General features: G+C 39.4%; 1 protein-coding gene across 5 annotated transcripts in view; it reads right to left on the bottom strand.

The window, feature by feature from the left end:
- The window catches only part of LOC126481440 (putative transferase CAF17 homolog, mitochondrial), a 57,941-nt gene that overhangs the window by 25,301 nt on the left and 13,447 nt on the right, over positions 1-19,193 (bottom strand). For 4 of the 5 annotated variants that reach the window (XR_007587557.1, XR_007587558.1, XR_007587560.1 and 1 more), the window contains one exon: positions 5,867-5,955. The exons of the other annotated variant lie outside the window; for it this stretch is intronic. The gene's annotated coding sequence lies outside the window, so the exon portion shown is untranslated. The remainder of the gene's footprint in view (positions 1-5,866; positions 5,956-19,193) is intronic. 5 annotated transcript variants of the gene reach the window in all.

The following is a 19,193-nucleotide window of genomic DNA, read 5'->3' as shown; positions in this document are numbered from 1 at the left end:
TTAGTTATTAATAATTCTTATTGCTTCCCACTCCATGTTACTGGCTGGTTATTCTAGTCTCCTTTTACCACAATACAAAAAAATAGTGCTTTAAATTATAATAATCACATCTGATCTACTGACAAAACAGTTGGCTTGGGATGAACTGTGAGTGCTTTGTGGCTATGTCGTACTGAACAACTGTGTCAAACTGCTGCTGGACTGTTACTGATTACACAGTGTCATGTGACTGCCCAGTGCATTTTCAGTTGGTAAAATTGTCATTTCATATAGCCAGTCCAGATTGGTACAGTTGTGAACAATGTTTGGATAAATTTGGTCAATGTGTTTGTTCCTTCCCTGTTTAACATTAAAGTAAGTTATGGGAGCTGGATATACTTTTACATCTTTAACATCTGTGCTACCATCAGTTGCAAGACAAAAGGGGTTTTCTTGTAAGTATTATAGTACATCACTCTGTGTTCCAGATGACAAAGAATTTATAAATTCAGTTGTTTTAGTTCTTCCACAACTTTATTTTTAGCAATGTGAGAATCAGGATACATTTTTTTTTGAACAGCAGTGAAATATAATCTGCATAAGAAAGTGGCGAGCTGTGTTCAACAATAAATGAACCAAAAAGCATTGGGGACAGAGTCTTCCTCACCAGATTTTATTCCAAATGATGACAACGATGCATTTGAAGACTGAAGGTTTGCTAGCTCTACAAATACTTCAGACAGAACATGATGACAGCAGTCATCACGACCGGCATGCTTTATAGAAATATCTACTGAGCACACTACACAAAAAACATTTTGGCCTGATTTATTTGATTTTACCAAACATGATCATTCTTTACTATACTGTTCCTGAAATTTCTGTCCAGTTTTACATTTTTCGTCACACTGCCATCCACTGTACTAACACTTTGGTGTTCCACAATATTACTGTCTGAATTTGGTACAGTGTTTTTCTCACTTGCAGTCAGGATATCTTTCACACAGTTTAATTTCACATCATCAGTTTTGTTATGCTTTCCTTACAGACACTATTAAAAATTGCTGAAGAAACAAAAAATTCTTAATTCCTTGCATTTTTAACAAACAATTAAAACTTTCCTTAGCAGCTACCACAGTGTATTCGAATGCCAAATGGACGAATATTACCACCAAACACAATGTAACTATTACCAAAAATACCATCAGTCTATACACAATTCATGTCGTACAGTCCTGCTGTGTTTCCATGCATGAGTCACTCATCTGAATTTAAATATTTCAAAGAGTTCACGGTTCCTATCTATTAAGTATTTGTTTATTATTATTATTCATTACATAATTTTTGCTCTCTTACGAAAAATCAGGGAACTACATTCTGGATGTATGTACACTTTATCACCACCTAGTATGTATGCACAGATTTACAGGTGGTTACAACTTGCACACATGGATGATGTGTCTATCAATTTTCTTAGTTCCACTGCTAGATGGCTGTCACATTAAACTTGTACGTTGAAATCATTCATAGACAGGTTAACTACATACTTTACAAAGAAATCATTACAATCTGTACAACATTTAGCAGCATATGACTGGCGGAAAGCAAACAGTATCTTTTCCATTTCTTTTTTCTTTTTTTTAAACATGAAATCGATTATGTCCATTTCCATAATTTTTAGTACGTCTCCGTAACTCCCTAATGAAGGTGATAAATCCATAATAATTACAGACAATCCATACTAGTTGGCAGCTATGACGTAGCACTGTATGAAATCTTATCAAGATCTGCAGCTTTTTTGAAAGTGGTGCTTCAAAGATTCAGAAAGGTAAATACCTGGGTGTAAAAACTGTAGAAATATGAAATGGAATGATCACATAGGCTCAGTCATAGGCAAAGTAGATGGCAGACTTGGGTTCACTGGTGGATTTCCAATAAAATACAATAAGCCTACAAAGGGGATTGCTTACAAAATACTGGTGTGACCCATTCTAGAATACTGCTCAAGTGTGTTGAAGCCATACCACATAGCATTGACAGCAGATATTTAATGTATATAGAGAAGGGCAGAACAAATGGTCACTGTTTTGTCTCACCCATGGGACAGTGTCATGGAGATGCTGCACAAACTGAATTGGCAGACACTAGAAGATAGATACAAAGTATCCTAGGAAAACTAACTTGCAATGTTTCAAGACTCACCTTTAAATGATGAATCTATAAATATTCTACAACTCTGTACATACTCTCCTGTAAGAATTGTAAGGACAAGACTAGATTAATTACAGTGTGTGCAGATGCATTTAAACTCTGATTCTTCCCAGGTTTCACACTCAGAACGGAATGGGAAGATGCCTTAATAACCGGTGTAATCGGATGTACCCTCTGATATCCGCTGCACAGTGGTTTGCAGCATATGGGTGTAGATGTATAAAAAGGTCTATAGATCCTAAGAACTGTTATAAATCAGTCATAGCATTTTGATGCCTCTCAATGGGCTTTCACAAGAAGTGTGTTTTTATATACTTCCAGCTGGCAAACTACTGTTAACAAACACACAGAACACTACATTGTCAGTGTGTTAATAATGCAGATAAGTTCTACTTTATTTGTGGTGCAATTACATTTGCTTCATAGCAGTGATCAATTACATCACCTATTTAAAGAAAGGCATATTTACCGTATTTTGACTATAAGACAGGAGACCAGGACATGGGATGCACTACACGTTCATCAAACCTCAAAACGGTTTGGAGGGCGATCACCAATCATCACTGATGACTTATTTCTGTGTAATTCCCATTTTAAAAAAATGAGTCTCCCTGAACAAAAATACCTCCGCAACTTCCCCCGTACCTTATGACAAGGTACACCATCTTTCTGAACCAAGAAGTGAACTGTAACGAATGTTTAACTGAAGGTGAAAATCCTTTCAGTCCAAGAAATGTAAACTTCTCTCTTAAAGCATGTAATCCTGGATACATATGATGACGCATGGTAAGTTCAATGATTTCACTGGGAGTCTAGAACATTTTACAAATAAGGAAAAACTTTTGGTATTACATTTGAAACAGTGAAATTATCTATATGACTCTGCCGAAGTGACTACATTTTGAAACAGAACTAAGGATTTGGAGAAGTTCTTTAAAACTGAATGACCTCTCATACTGCAAAGATATAGATGTACAGTCCTGATCTGTGGAGATCCTTCACTGATGCTTTGAAGATAAGTCTTAACCCTGTAACTGCTATGGATGTGTTAACATGCACACCTTTGTACCTGTCCCTGTGTGCTCTGAACGTGTTTATGCGCACCACCAGTCCTTCTACATGGTACTCTGAACATGTCTATGAGTAGACACATTCAGAGTACCAGGTAGAAGGTGCGCGTAAACAAGTTCAGAGCATACATGAACAGGTACAAAGACACGCACGTTAACACGTCCAGAGCAGTTAAAGGGTTAAAGCCGTACTTTTACACAACAGTACCAACACAAAAGAAATTACTCCAGTCAGGCTATTTATCATATTTGGGTATGACTGTGCTAGATACAAGAGGAAAATGTGTGGGGGTTTCAAAGCTATTGCCATATTACTAGGTCCGTACGCCTGATGCACCTAGCACAGTTGTTTCCTGTGCAAGAGGAAACCACTGTGCTTGTGACAGACATTACTTGCAGAAAAGTCAGCCACAGAAAGAGGTTTTAACTCCTTAAAATGTCGTGCGTGGACTATCAATGTATCCAAGCAAATATTTTGTTCTGGCACTACACATAAGACTGTGATTTACGAAGGGGTGTTTTTTTTTTTTTTTTTTTTTTTTTTTTTTTTTTTTTTTTTTTTTTTTTTTTTTTTTTAATGGCCCTGCATTGATTTATTTACATCAAAAATTCCCCAGGTTCAGTTCGAAAAAACTTACATACAGATGTGCGGATGGATATGTGTGTGTGTGTGCGCGCAAGTGTATACCTGTCCCTTTTTCCCCTTAAGGTAAGTCTTTCCACTCCCGGGATTGGAATGACTCCTTACCCTCTCTCTTAAAACCCACATCCTTTCGTCTTTCCCTCTCCTTCCCTCTTTCCTGATGAAGCAACCGTGGGTTGCAAAAGCCTGAAATTTGTGTGTGTGTTTGTGTGTTTTTTATTGTTTTTATTGTCTCTACCAACATACCAACGCTTTCGCTTGGTAAATTACAGCTTCTTTGTTTTTAGACATATTACATTAAATATATTCGCACTTGCAAATAGGGACAACCAACAGCTGTAGAATGGCATGACGACAACGAAAATTTGTGCCAGATCATGACCCGAACCCGGACTTCGCACTTATCGCAAGCAAGGTGACTTACAATTTGTCTATCTGGGCATGACTCGCAGCCTGACCCACTCTTCCATACATTGTCAACCGGGCCATGAGTTGAGCACAGATAGCCAAATGGTAAGGCAACCGCTTGTGGGAAATCCCGATTTGATTCCTGGATGGGCACAAATTTTCGCTGTTGTCATTCCATTCTACAACTGATAGTTGCCCTTATTCGCAAGTGCAAATACATTTAATGTATTTCATAGCGGCTGTAGTCACTGCAACGCCTGCATGCCAGACCCGAGGAACTCTGCATCGTAATCAGAATAAAACAGGGACTGCAATATCATATCATCTTTACAGTGAGTAGCAATCTATCCTTTTCAGAAGTACTGATATTCCAAACTGGACTTTCCATTGTTTTATTAATTAAATATGATTACATCTTCCACTGCTCTTTGTTCCTTTGTCCTTTTGTTCATTTTTTTTTTGTCTACTTGTAATTTCTGACATGCACCTCTCAATTACCTTCAGGTTTGGTATAGTTTTCACACTTAAAAGTCCAAGGCCTTTTGCCAGGAGAAAAAACAATGATACTGATTGCAAACTTTCCTTTTCAGACACAATGAAGCCTTCATTATAAAAACCTATTTAGTTTACTAAAACCACTCCAGGCTACTTTTTACTCATACATTTATGTCTTCCTCTACACATCCAACTGTCTTCCTCAGCAGCTCCAAATACAAAAACTCAATCTGTAACCTATTAGTTTATTGTTAATTTGTGAAGGGTTCGCAGAAGAGCCAACACCGTGTTGCTAGAGGAGGCCGAAATGCACGCTTTTAATCTCACGCAGATTGGTGTGAGGTCTGGAACCAGGTAAAGTAATTATCCTATAAAGAAAAGAACGTAGTTCTTGGAATACTTAACTTTAATCCACAATTGGAGAACATCGCTCTTGTTTAGACATTATTACAATCTCAATATAAACTGGCAATGGCGCCTTGCTAGGTCGTAGCAAATGACGTAGCTGAAGGCTATGCTAACTATCGTCTCGGCAAATGAGAGCGTATTTGTCAGTGTGGTGTCGCTAGCAAAGTCTGCTGTACAACTGGGGCGAGTGCTAGGACGTCTCTCTAGACCTGCCGTGTGGCGGCGCTCGGTCTGCAATCACTGACAGTGGCGACATGCGGGTCCGGCGTATACTAATGGACTGCGGCCGATTTAAAGGCTACCACCTAGCAAGTGTGGTGTCTGGCGGTGACACCACAATTTGTATTCTTTTCTTTTTTACAATCTCACTGTATATTACTTTTTAGTTTTATTATCCCTGATTCTCAAACCCCTGCCCAATCACCCACCCAGAACTTTCACCCCCCCACCCTTCTACCCCCCCCCCCCCCCACCGCCACCCCACCCCCATTCTCATTCTCTCTCTCTCTCTCTCTCTCTCTCTCTCACACACACACACACACACACACACACACACACACACACACACACACACAAATGAAATTGAACTGAGAATGTCAAGATATCCATTTTAGCAAAGTACATCTCAATGTGAACAAAAAATTCAACATACCCATGGAAACAAACACTATTACATTAGTTTCCTATTATTTCTTGATGACAACAGGAGAAATCTACTTGTTTATCCACCTGCAACAGCATCTGTAGAATAAAAGAGGAAAATCATATACAATTTGTTAACATAATCAGCATCACACAAATTACTCTTGTTGGGATACATATAATAATTTTAAACACAAACAGACTCAAAGACTGAATGCATCGGCAGAGTAGCAGAGGTCTCATAGTTTACTGAAATTACAATTCTTAGAAAAGAGCCCCACAGACAATTTGAATTACTGTCAATCTTGAACAAGACACATATTACTTCTGTGTAAAACTTCATACACTTTAGGATATTCCTTTCATTTAAAGTTTAAATTACATGTGTGCTTTATGTAACTCAAGCCATTTCGTAATTTTATCTCCATGTGAAAATTCAATGCATTAAATAATAAAAAAATAAAATAAAAATAAAAAAAACTAAGACTGGGAATAAAATTGCAAAATTGTACAAATTATTTTCTGTAAATGTATCTCATTATGGGCCTAAAAACCAAAATTTCACCAGGTGCACATGAAGCATCAGTGTGATCAAAAATAAATGCTTCATATAATGTGAAGGAAGTCATCAACAACGAATAAGTGCTTTCCCAGAGATTTGAAATTCCAACACTGATATCACTATCCACAAAAGCACTAAACTGTTGGTAGTTTATGCTTCAATTAAATGACAAAATTATTTCAGGCAAATTAGGAGGTTTAGGAATTCATAGGAGGGGAGAAATGTGGTTCAAATCATATTTCCAATACTGAACAAAGGTTGTAAAAATCACATCAGTTCATTTTTATCATAAAATGAAAAGCATTTGATACAGTAGAGCTATACAGTGATGTTTCAGATCCTATGCGTTCCTTGTACATAAATGGTGTACTGGTCTCAGGACAGTTCTGGAAATTCTCATTGTTCATTGATGATGACAGTGTAACAGTAAGCAGCACAACAGAATTTTGGTATACAAATACTGCTCAAGTGAAACTGATTCGATGCAAACAGGTTGAGACTTAATGTAAATGAAACAGATTGCATATAATCTGCCATCTGAAGTGTGAGAAAACTTGGCTCTAATAAAATGAAACCACAAAAATATTGCTGGAAAGAAACAAACAACAGTAGTAATTACAGACACACGAATGAAACTTAAAAGTCCTTCATTCCTGAGTGAATGAACTCACAGACTAAATAATATTATTTATATTGGCATAAAATAAAGGTAATGCAAAAGCTGTTGTAGCCATAATGATTCATAAAAACTAGAAATTGAGGATTGTGAATTACAGATTCATTAATGAGGGGTATGTTTCTGCCATGTAAATGCTAGCATCAATTGTCAAACAGTTATGCTCTGACACGGTTATACCTACACGACTCTTTTGGTAACGGACTAATGGTGACAATGTTATAATCGAAATATAGATCTGCAATAAATTACAGATTATGTGATTGACCGCTGTCCTCCTTTACATTTGAAGTACAAAACATTCCAGACAGTGTGAAACAAAACAGAGAGACTGAAAGGAAATATGAAAAGGATCAGCTAGTTGATACTGAGAAATATTCTGAGGGAAACAACACATGAAATTGCTATAGGAACTTCAAAACTAAGCCCACAGAGTTTTAACCACAAAGTCTCTGATTCCAGAAAGACAATGGGCAATCTGCTCTAACAATCAAGAACATTGCAATGAACTCACCTGATAGTTCAAAGAGCTAATTAACTGCCCAGAGCCAACCCAAAGAGACCCACCAAAAGAACCTGAGGACACTAATCCAAATTCATTACCATCAGATGAAGTAGAAACTGTCAGTCAGAACAAAAGACTCAAAAACAATCATAGCACTGGGGAAGGGAAGAGGGAATCATAGTAGAAATCCTCAAATCAGCAGACTCGAATGCCATAAGAAATCACAAAAATCATGCGAGACATTTGGAAAACAGAACAAATTATAGACAACTGTGAAAATGCATTAGTTCATACGTTACAGAAGAAGGGAGACAGAACAGATGTAAATACCTACAGTGAACTCACAAATATTAATTGCATACAAAATTCTATCCCAGTGTCTTCTTGATAGAGCACAGGGACAACTTGAATAAAAAATTGGAGAATATCTGGATATAAGAGAGGATTCAGAGAAGGTCATAAGAGAAATTCTAGGTACAAAACTTGTAGAGTTTTGTTTACAAGTTTTCTACCTACAATTTTTCTTATAGTTTTGCATTCCTTCCCCTAAGTGTTTTCAATGTCTACTTTTGTCTTCCAAATTAGCGTTACTGATGCATAGAGGCATTCTGGTTTAATTATTGTATTGTAATGTCTTAGTTTTGTGTGTCTGTAGATACATTTCGTGTCATATTTATTGTGTATAAATTGTAGGCCCACGTGGAGTTTGCTGGTCTCCCATTGAGCACCTCCCCTTGTGGCAGATAGGGGAATGCTCACCAGATATGGTGGGTACCAGGGAAATAAAATACCCAAGGTGGACCAAGACCAGCAGTTGCTGCCTTGTAGTATGATACTGGCTTATCAAAGTCTGAGGTGAGTTAACCCTGAAAGAAAATCCTCAATTAAGTTAGGCCTGGGAAGCCAGTAAAGGAGATTATTTGTAGTTGCTTTCAAGACACATAAGAGCCTCAGAACGCAATCAACTCAAGATACCAGCATGAGCAGACTCATGTCAGGGATGATGGTTTAAGGCCTGATAATAGCCAGGGTCTTGCAAAATGCAAAGATCATGGAGAAGACTTACACGAATTGGGACCATCAACTTACTCAGCCACAACTCAGCCACACAGGAAAATGTGAAGAAATAGTGGACCTTATGGAAAGGAGAAAATTAATGATGCTGGGGGACGAGTGAAACAAAGTGGAAAGGGAAAGGCATGAAGAAATTAAGGAAACAGTACACACTGCATTGGCATGGAAATAACAAAGAGATGAAGAATGGTGTTGGTTCTATCACGAATAAAGATCTAGAAGGAGTCACTGACATTGAATACATTAGGGAGACAATAATAAAGATGACTGTACATTTAGGGAAAGAAAAGCTAACTTTCGTACAGGTGTATGCAACTCAAACTGGATGTCAAGAGGATAAGACCAGTTTCTTGAAGATTTGGAAATAGTGATTAGTAAAGATAGAGAGATCATTATAGGAGACCTAAATGCACAGACTGGGACAGATAGAACAGGATATGAAAATGTAATGGGACCGCATGGATATGGTAGAAGAAATGTAGAAGGTGAGCATCACCTAGACTTCTGTATGAGGAATGGGTTGGCGGTGAAAAACAGTTGGTTTGAGAAGAGAGAGATCCATAAGATTACACAATACAGTTGGGATGGATTACAAAAGACTGCAGTTGATTATGTCGTCATAGATCACTGATGTCAGAGTAATCCCTAGTGAGAGCCTTGACAGTGACCACCGTCTATTAGTAGCAGACCTGAGAAACTTCCATGTGCCAAAAGTACAGAACAAGAAAATGCCAAAAATCAAAGTATGGGAACTCCAGAAAACAGAAGAGAGCTGAATATCAGAATCAGATAAAATCCCTATTACCAAGAGATGAAAGGAAAAATGGAGAGGCAGAATGGACCACATTAAGGTACACATTGGTAAAGGAAGCCACTGAAGTTTGTGGGAAGACAAGTATGATGACAAGAGAGAAGGAAACACCTTGGTGGAATGAAAGTGTGAGAGCAGTAACCATGGAAAGAAATCTCTTCAGGAAAGAGAGGGATTGAGAGAAAAATAAACCCAAACTTATTAGAGATGAGGCAAAGATCAGAAACCTCAAACAAATGCACCGAATCAAGAAACTGGAAGTTATAAGAACAGTTGCAGAAGAAAAGACCAAGGCATGGAAGATATTCACTCAGAAATTGGAGGAGGACAGTAGAGGCAATAAGAAACTGTTGTATAGGGTTATCAGAGGTAAACAGAAACCAATGAAAACCACAGAAGCACTTGAAGACGAAAATGGAAATCTGGTTAGGACAGAAAGTGACATGAGAGAAGTCCTGAAAAACCATTTCCATCACCTTTTAAATAGATCTACATCTACATTCATACTCCGCAAGCCACCCAACGGTGTGTGGCGGAGGGCACCCCACATGCCACCGTCATTACTTCCCTTTCCTGTTCCAGTCGCATATGGTTCGCGGGAAGAACGACTGCCAGAAAGCCTCCGTGCATGCTCGAATCTCTCTAATTTTACATTCGTGATCTCCTCGGGAGGTATAAGTAGAGGGAAGCAATATATTCGATACCTCATCCAGAAACGCACCCTCTCGAAACCTGGACAGCAAGCTACACCGCGATGCAGAGCGCCTCTCTTGCAGAGTCTGCCACTTGAGTTTGCTAAACATCTCCGTAGTGCTATCACATTTACCAAATAGCCCTGTGACGAAACGTGCCGCTCTTCTATGGATCTTCTCTATCTCCTCTGTCAACGCGACCTGATACGGATCCCACACTGATGAGCAATATTCAAGTATAGGTCGAACGAGTGTTTTTTAAGCCACCTCCTTTGTTGATGGACTACATTTTCTAAGGACTCTCCCAATGAATCTCAACCTGGCACCTGCCTCACCAACAATAAATTTTATATGATCATTCCATTTCAAATTGTTCCGCACGCATACTACCATATATTTTACAGAAGTAACTGCTACCAGTGTTTGTTCCGCTATCATACAATCATACAATAAAGGATCCTTCTTTCTATGTATTCACAATACATTACATTTGTCTATGTTAAGGGTCAGTTGCCACTCCCTGCACCAAGTGCCTATCCGCTGCAGATCTTCCTGCATTTCGCTGCAATTTTCTAATGCTGCAACTTCTCTGTATACTACAGCATCATCCACGAAAAGCCACATCGAACTTCCGACACTATCTACTAGGTCATTTATATATATTGTGAAAAGCAATGGTCCCATAACACTCCCCTGTGGCAAACCAGAGGTTACTTTAACATCTGTAGACGTCTCTCCGTTGAGAACAACATGCTGTGTTCTGTTTGCTAAAAACTCTTCAATCCAGCCACACAGCTGGTCTGATGTTCTGTACACCCTTACTTTGTTTATCAGGTGACAGTGCAAAACTGTATATAAAGCCTTCCAGAAGTCAAGGAAAATGGCATCTACCTGGGAGCCTGTATCTAATATTTTCTGGGTCTCAGGAACAAATAAAGTGAGTTGGGTCTCACATGATCACTGTTTCCGGAATCCATGTTGATTCCTACAGAATAGATTGTGGGTTTCCAGAAATGACATGATACGTGAGCAACAAACATGTTCTAAAATTCTACAAAAGATTGACATCAGAGATATAGGCCTATAGTTTTGCGCATCTGCTCGATGACCCTTCTTGAAAACTGGAACCACCTGTGCTCTTTTCCAATCACTTGGAATCTTCCATTCCTCTAGAGACTTGCGGTACACGTCTGTTAGAAGGGCGGCAAGTTCTTTTGCGTAGTCTGTGTATAATCAAATTGGTATCCCATCAGGTCCAGTAGACTTTCCTCTGTTGAGTGATTTCAATTTCTATTCTATTCATTGGACATATATTTCAATGTCACCCATTTTTTTTGTTCGTGCGAGGATTTAGAGAAGGAACTGCAGTGCAGTCTTCCTCTGTGAAACAGCTTCAGAAAAAGGTGTTTAGTATTTCAGCTTTACGTGTGTCATCCTCTGTTTCAATGCCTTTATCATCCCAGAGTGTCTGGATATGCTGTTTCGATCCACTTACTGATTTAACGTAAGACCAGAACTTCCTAGGATTTTCTGTCAAGTCGTTACATAGAGTTTTACTTTCGAATTCACTGAACGCTTCACACATAGCCCTCCTTATGCTAACTTTTACGTTTTTTAGCTTCTGTTTGTCTGAGAGGTTTTGGCTGCATTTAAATTTGCAGTGAAGCTCTCTTTGCTTTCGCAGCAGTTTCCTAACTTTGTTGTTGAACCACAGTGGGTTTTTCCTGTCCCTGACAGTTTTACTCGGCACGTATCTGTCTAAAACGCATATTATGATTGCTTTGAACTTTTTCCATAAACACTCAACATTCTCAATGTCAGAACAGAAATTTTCGTTTTGATCTGTTAGGTAGTCTGAAATCTGCCTCCTATTACTCTTGCTAAACGGATAAACCTTCCTCCCTTTTTTTTATATTCCTATTTACTTCCATATTCAGGGATGCTGCAACGGCCTTATGGTCACTGATACCCTGTTCTGCACTTACAGAGTCGAAAAGATCAGTTGAAGAACCAAATACAGAACTGGAAATACACACTAACAATGCAGAAACTCCCATCACATGAACAGAAACAGAGGCAGTCTTAAAATCTATGCCTAAAGACAAATCTTCAGGTGCAGATGAAGTGAACGCAGACATGATAAAGCCAGCAGGTATTCAAGGCATACAATGGCTGCAATGAGTACTCAATGCCATAAGGATACATAACAAAATACCTGCAGATTGGAGCAAGGGTGTAATAACTCCCCTGTTTAAGAAAGGTAGCAGACGGAAACCCACCAACTATAGAGGAATAGCCATATTGTCTCATGGACTGAAAATACTTGAGAAGATCATAGAAAACAGACAGAACTATTGTAGAACCACAGCTGGAGGAGGAACAATATGGCTTCAGAAGTAACAGAGCAACAATAGATCTAATTTTTAGCACCAACATGTTGATGGAAAAGTATTGGGAGAAAGGCAAGAACCTGGTCACTGTATTCCTGGATATAGAAAAAGCCTATGATAGTGTTATAAGAGAGAAGATCTGTGAATGCCTGAAGAAAAAGAATGTGCCTGAAGGACTAATAAGAAAAATTCAGATGTTGTACAACGATTGTACTAGCTGTTTACAAATTGGGAAAAGACGATCATCATGGCTTGAGACCAAGAGTGGAGTTCAGCAAGGAAGTGTACGGTCCCCACTACTATTCAACAAGTAAGATCACTTTTATGGGATGACTTGATTCCAAAACCAGCCAAACTGTTGATGTTTAATAGCTATTTCATACCAATATTGACCTATGGTATCGAAACATGTACCCTCACAAACAAGAGAATCATCAAGCCTGCAAGCATCAGACATGAAATTTCTTAGATCCACCATCCAGAAGACCAAGATGGACAAGTTAAGGAATGAGGAGATGAGGAAAGAAGACAGAGTAAAGACATTCCGATTAGATTGAATTGGCACATCTAAACTTCGATGGTATGGGCATGTGATAAGAATGGAGCCAACTAGAACAGCCAAAATAAATTTGGAAAGACAGGTGGATAAGAACAGACCTCAAGGAATACCTCAAACTCGATGGGTGGACTAGATTAAGGCAAATCTAGTGATCAGAGGATGGACAGTGGATGACTTTCTCCGTGAACAGGTGTATTTGGACAGGACGAAGTGGAAGAGGCTCATTACCAGTACCTGAGAAACTGGAACTGTTGAACGATGATGACAAAATTTGTAGACAGATCATACCAATTCAGAAGCAATCAGGAAATCAAACAATATACAAATATTCACACTGACATTAGAAAATGATGGCTAAGATTCTAAGAGCACATTAAAGGAATGAATCTAGACAGATTTACAAAACAAATAGTCAATTTAAAACAAGTGTACGGCCAAAATAGACACGATGAAATGAGTTGGCAAGGTCAAAACTGACATGAAACTGGCAGGAATTACTCCAGAATATAAACAAAACCATGATACCTTCTGGTCGAAAATTCACAAACAAGTTGACCAAATACAACTGTCACCAGTCTCTAATCTAGTGGTTTTCATATTTTAAGCTGTAATATCCATAGTCTGAGAAACAAATCTTTTGAACTTGAAGCTGCTATTAAGAGGCCAGTATTGATTGTAAGTGTATTGTGGGGTTTAGGGATGGCAGTTATTGCTGGAACAACCAGGTTTTGGTTATATCAGCTTTCTTCCACATCAGTTTAACGTGACATTTAAAAATGTTCAAAATAACCATTTTCTGATATGACCAGTTTTCAGTTTTTTATTCATATTATTTCTTCTAACAAATGTAAAAAAAAAAAAAAAACTGAAAAATTTGACACTGTTTCAAGATACATAGCATCAAGAATCAAAAGCTTAGTCTATTCACCGTTCACTGCTTTTGTCAAAAAGTAATAAGTTGTTGAATACCAAAAACAATGACCAGTTTCACCTATTGAATCTAATTTTTTTTACTTAAACTCTGCTCAAAAATCATTTTGTGATTGGGGATCATACCACTATTTGGGCGTTACAAACAGACAGTGATAAAGGGTGAAAACTGAGGTTGAAAAACTGTTTTCTCATCTTAATGTGTCTTTTTTTCTAGGGCTACAAGAAGATAAAGGCATATTATGTGCACACAGGCAGCATATCAGCTACTTTCTATTTTTATTGTACACATTGAATGAATTACTGTTAAGTTTTTAATGTGTTACTATTACAATAATTTCCCTCCTCTTCTATTATGTCATGGAAACAGCAGGCAAATCTTTAATATTTTAAAGCAAATGAAGCATTGTACTTCATTGCTAGGTCACTACCTAAAATTATGAGGTTAATTCAAATGCAATCTGGTCAGTGCGTCTACCTTTGCCTTACACATAAGGTGGCACCACGTAACTGCAGGTATGGTGGCGCCATCTATTGGTAGCGAGAGTGATGCGTGCGCGCTCTTTGATGTTGCATAGTGCCAGTGTGGTTTCACACCGAAGAGAAACTGGTCACACAAGTTATCATCCACTACCGAACATGCAGGCAAGTAAGCAGGAACAATGAGAAGTGATTTGATTTTTGGTGGCAGAGGGAGTTGGAGGCTGTGAAATGTATTGAAGGATGAAAGTTGTGTAGGGTGATTGGTTGGTTGGTCTGGGGAAGACCAGACAGCGTGGTCATCAGTCTCATCGGATTAGGGAAGGATGGGGAAGGAAGTCGGCCGTGCCCTTTCAGAGGAACCATCCCGGCATTTGCCTGGAGTGATTTAGGGAAATCACGGAAAACCTAAATCAGGATGGCCAGACGCGGGATTGAACCGTCGTACTTCCGAATGCGAGTCCAGTGTCTAACCACTGCGCCACCTCGCTCAGTGTGTAGGGTGAGTACAGCCTGAGTTGTTCAAGTGTTGCGGAATGGTGCAAATGATTCCTTGAGGGGCACTAGTAAATGGAAGACGATGCTCGTCCTGGAAAGGCTCATCATGTCATCACACTGGAAATGGTTGCGGAAGTGAATGCTTTAGTCTTGGAAAACTGCAGAATCACCGTGGACGGGATCCATCAGTTACTGGGTATTAGCGTGGGGCACTGTCCACACCGTAGTGCATCAACACTTGAACTTTTGAAAAATCTGTGCACAGTGGGTTCCCCACCAACTGACCGCCAAACAGCGCAGTACTTGTATGGCACTGTCTTTGAGTCATCTGCACCTCCAACTCCCTCTGCCACCAATATGGCTTTCTGTCACGTAATGTCACAGGTGATGAAACATGGTGTCACCATTTTGAATCGGAAAGCAATCGTCAGAGCAAGCACTGGAAACATGCGACTTCAGCACCTCCAAAGAAATCAAAGGCTGTGCACACCAGTTCTGGTAAGGTCATGATGTCCTTCTTTTTTGACCACAAGGGCCCACTGCTTGTCGAGTTCTGGAACGGGGAACCACCATCAATGCAACGCATGGCCAATAAGGTGAAGACAACATCACAGCAGTTTTGGTGGGAAACTGCTGGAATATCCACTGTACAGTTCCAATCTTTCACCGTGTGACTATCATGTGTTTGGACCTCTAAAACAAGCTATTCATGGACATTGATTCACAACGGACGTTGAAATGTGGGACTCAGTCGAGGCCTGGATCTGACAGCAGCCTACTAGCTTCTTCAAGGATAGAATCGACCAGCCAGTCTTGCAATGGGATAAATGCGCCAATAGTTTTGGTGACTATTTTTGAGTATGTGTACTGCATATAGCTCCTTTTTTGAGTTAAAAAAATCATTGCCGTTACTTTACATTAGTGATCGGGTTTCATTTGAATGCCCCTTATATTTCCAGAATAGGGTTGATGCCATCAAGCAATTCTATGGATGTCTGGTGATGACAGCAAAAAGCTACCATATAGAAATGGTAAGAGCAACTCTTGCACACTGCACCTACACGCATACGTTAAGCCACGACACATGGCAACAGGAACATTATTGTCTCAATGACGCTGTACCAGTTCTTATGCCACATGTTTGACACTTGTTTCTGTTGGCACTGTTACTTAAATAGCACTGATCACTTTTCCCATATTCTATAACACCACAATATTTCAAATCAATGCAAACTTTATGAATAAAAATTGCTCCTTTTTTAAAAATAGTTTATTGAAAAACAAAAAAACAAAATCAGCACTGTTGCTGTGGCTAACTGACATTTTGGTTTTTACCTGGTTATTAGCAAAATAGTATGCAGCTTTACTGTATGATTAAATGATGATGGCGTCCTCTTGGGCAAAATATTCCGGAGATAAAATAGTCCCCCATTCGGATCTCCAGGCAGGGACTACTCAAGAGGATGTCGTTATGAGGAGAGAAAAAACTGGCGTTCTACGGGTTGGAGCGTGGAATGTCAGATCCCTTAATCGGGCAGGTAGGTTAGAAAATTTAAAAAGGGAAATGGATCGGTTAAAGTTAGATATAGTGGGAATTAGTGAAGTTTGGTGGCAGAAGGAACAAGACTTTTGGTCAGGTGAATACAGGGTTATAAATACAAAATCAAATAGGGGTAATGGAGGAGTCGGTTTAATAATGAATAAAAAAATAGGAGTGCGGGTAAGCGACTACAAACAGCATAGTGAACGCATTATTGTGGCCAAGATAGACACAAAGCCCTACGCCTACTACAGTAGTACAAGTTTATATGCCAACTAGCTCTACAGATGATGAAGAAATTGAAGAAATGTATGATGAGATAAAAGAAATTATTCAGATTGTGAAGGGAGACGAAAATTTAATAGTCATGGATGACTGCAATTCGAGTGTAGGAAAAGGAAGAGAGGGAAACGTAGTAGGTGAATATGGATTGGGGCTAAGAAATGAAAGAGGAAGCCACCTGGTAGAATTTTGCACAGAACATAACTTAACCATAGCTAACACTTGGTTCAAGAATCATGGAAGAAGTTTGTATACATGGAAGAACCCTGGAGATACTAAAAGGTTTCAGATAGATTATATAATGGTAAGACAGAGATTTAGGAACCAGATTTTAAATTGTAAGACATTTCCAGGGCAGATGTGGACTCTGACCACAATCTATTGGTTATGAACTGTAGATTAAAACTGAAGAAACTGCCAAAAGGTGGGAATTTAAGGAGATGGGACCTGGATAAACAGAAAGAACCAGAGGTTGTACAGAATTTCATGGAGAGCATAAGGGAACAATTGACAGGAATGGGGGAAAGAAATACAGTAGAAGAAGAATGGGTAGCTTTGAGGAATGAAATAGTGAAGGCAGCAGAGGATCAAGTAGGTAAAAAGATGAGGGCTAGTAGAAATCCTTGGGTAACAGAAGAGATACTGAATTTACTTGATGAATGGAGAAAATACAAAAATGCAGGAGGTGAAGCAGGCAAAAATGAATACAAATGTCTCAAAAATGAGATTGACAGGAAGTGCAAAATGGCTAAGCAGGGATGGCAAGAAAACAAATGTAACGATGTAGAGGCTTATCTCACGAGGGGTAAGAAAGATACTGCCTACAGGAAAATTAAAGAGACCTTTGTAGGAATGAGAACCACTTGCATGAATATCAAGAGCTCAGATGGAAACCCAGTTCTAAGCAAAGAAGGGAAAGCAGAAAGGTTGAAGGAGCATATAGAGGGTCTATACAGGGGCGATGTTCTTGAAGACAATATTATGGAAATGGAAGAGAATGTAGATGAAGATGAAATGGGAGATATGATACCGCGTGAAGAATTTGACAGAGCACTGAAAGACCTAAGTCTAAACAAGGCCCGGGAGTAGACACTTTTGTGGCGGCGTTCGTAGCGACAAGCAATTCGCTGCAGAAACGGCTTACGAAGTCACCGCCACACTTTTAATAGCGGGCCGACCGGTCCGCTGGAACAGTGAACAGAAAGATGAAAACCCAAACACTCTGATTAAATAAAAGTCGGTACTTATCTTTATTAACGAAGATACAGAAACAGTAGTGAACTCCGTGTCTACAGAGCTCTGTCTAGTTCGAGTCAGAGCGGCTAGGTCAGCGTCGGCTGACGACAAACAACAACTCTGCTGCGATGAACACACAACTGACTAGCAAGTACACAATTCGGTGGCGAGTATACAACTGAGCGGCGAATACAGAACTGTCTTAGCGCTCGTGACTCCAGCCCTTAAGAAACCAGAAGCCAGCGGTGGCGCGCGCAGACTTGCGGCGATTTCCTGTATCACTGGCGCTGCTTATGCGGACGGTGTCCGGACTTTGATGCTGCCAACCTTTTGGCAGCGGGCTCGGGTGGCATTGCTGGCTAGGATATAACAGACACCATTCCATTAGAACTATTGACAGCCTTGGGAGAGCCAGTCCTGACAAAACTCTACCATCTGGTGAGCAAGATGTATGAGACAGGCGAAATTCCCTCAGACTTCAAGAAGAATATAATAATTCCAATCCCAAAGAAAGCAGGTGTTGACAGATGTGAAAATTACCGAACTATCAGTTTAATATGTCACGGCTGCAAAATACTAACACGCATTCTTTACACACGAATGGAAAAACTGATAGAAGTCGACCTCGGGGAAGATCAGTTTGGATTCTGTAGAAATGTTGGAACACATGAGGCAAAACTGACCCTAAAACTTGTCTTAGAAGAAAGATTAAGGAAAGGCAAACCTATGTTTCTAGCATTTGTAGACTTAGAGAAAGCTTTTGACAATGTTGACTGGAATACTCTCTTTGAAATTATGAAGGTGGCAGGGGTAAAATACAGGGAGAGAAAGGATATTTACAATTTGTACAGAAAGCATGAGTCGAGGGACATGAAAGGGAAGCAGTGGTTGGGAAGGGAGTGAGACAGGGTTGTAGCCTCTCCCCGATGCTATTCAATATGTATATTGAGCAAGCAGTACAGGAAACAAAAGAAAAGTTTGGAGTAGGTATTAAAATCCATGGAGAAGAAATAAAAACTTTGAGGTTCGCCGATGACGTTGTAATTCTGTCAGAGACAGTAAAGGACTTGGAAGAGCAGTTGAACGGAATGGGCAGTGTCTT

Source organism: Schistocerca serialis, chromosome 5 (assembly GCF_023864345.2).
Source record: "Schistocerca serialis cubense isolate TAMUIC-IGC-003099 chromosome 5, iqSchSeri2.2, whole genome shotgun sequence".
Classification (NCBI taxonomy): Eukaryota; Metazoa; Arthropoda; class Insecta; order Orthoptera; family Acrididae; genus Schistocerca; species Schistocerca serialis.
The sequence above is the reverse complement of the archived record's forward strand: the minus strand, read 5'-3'. Positions and strand labels throughout refer to the sequence as shown.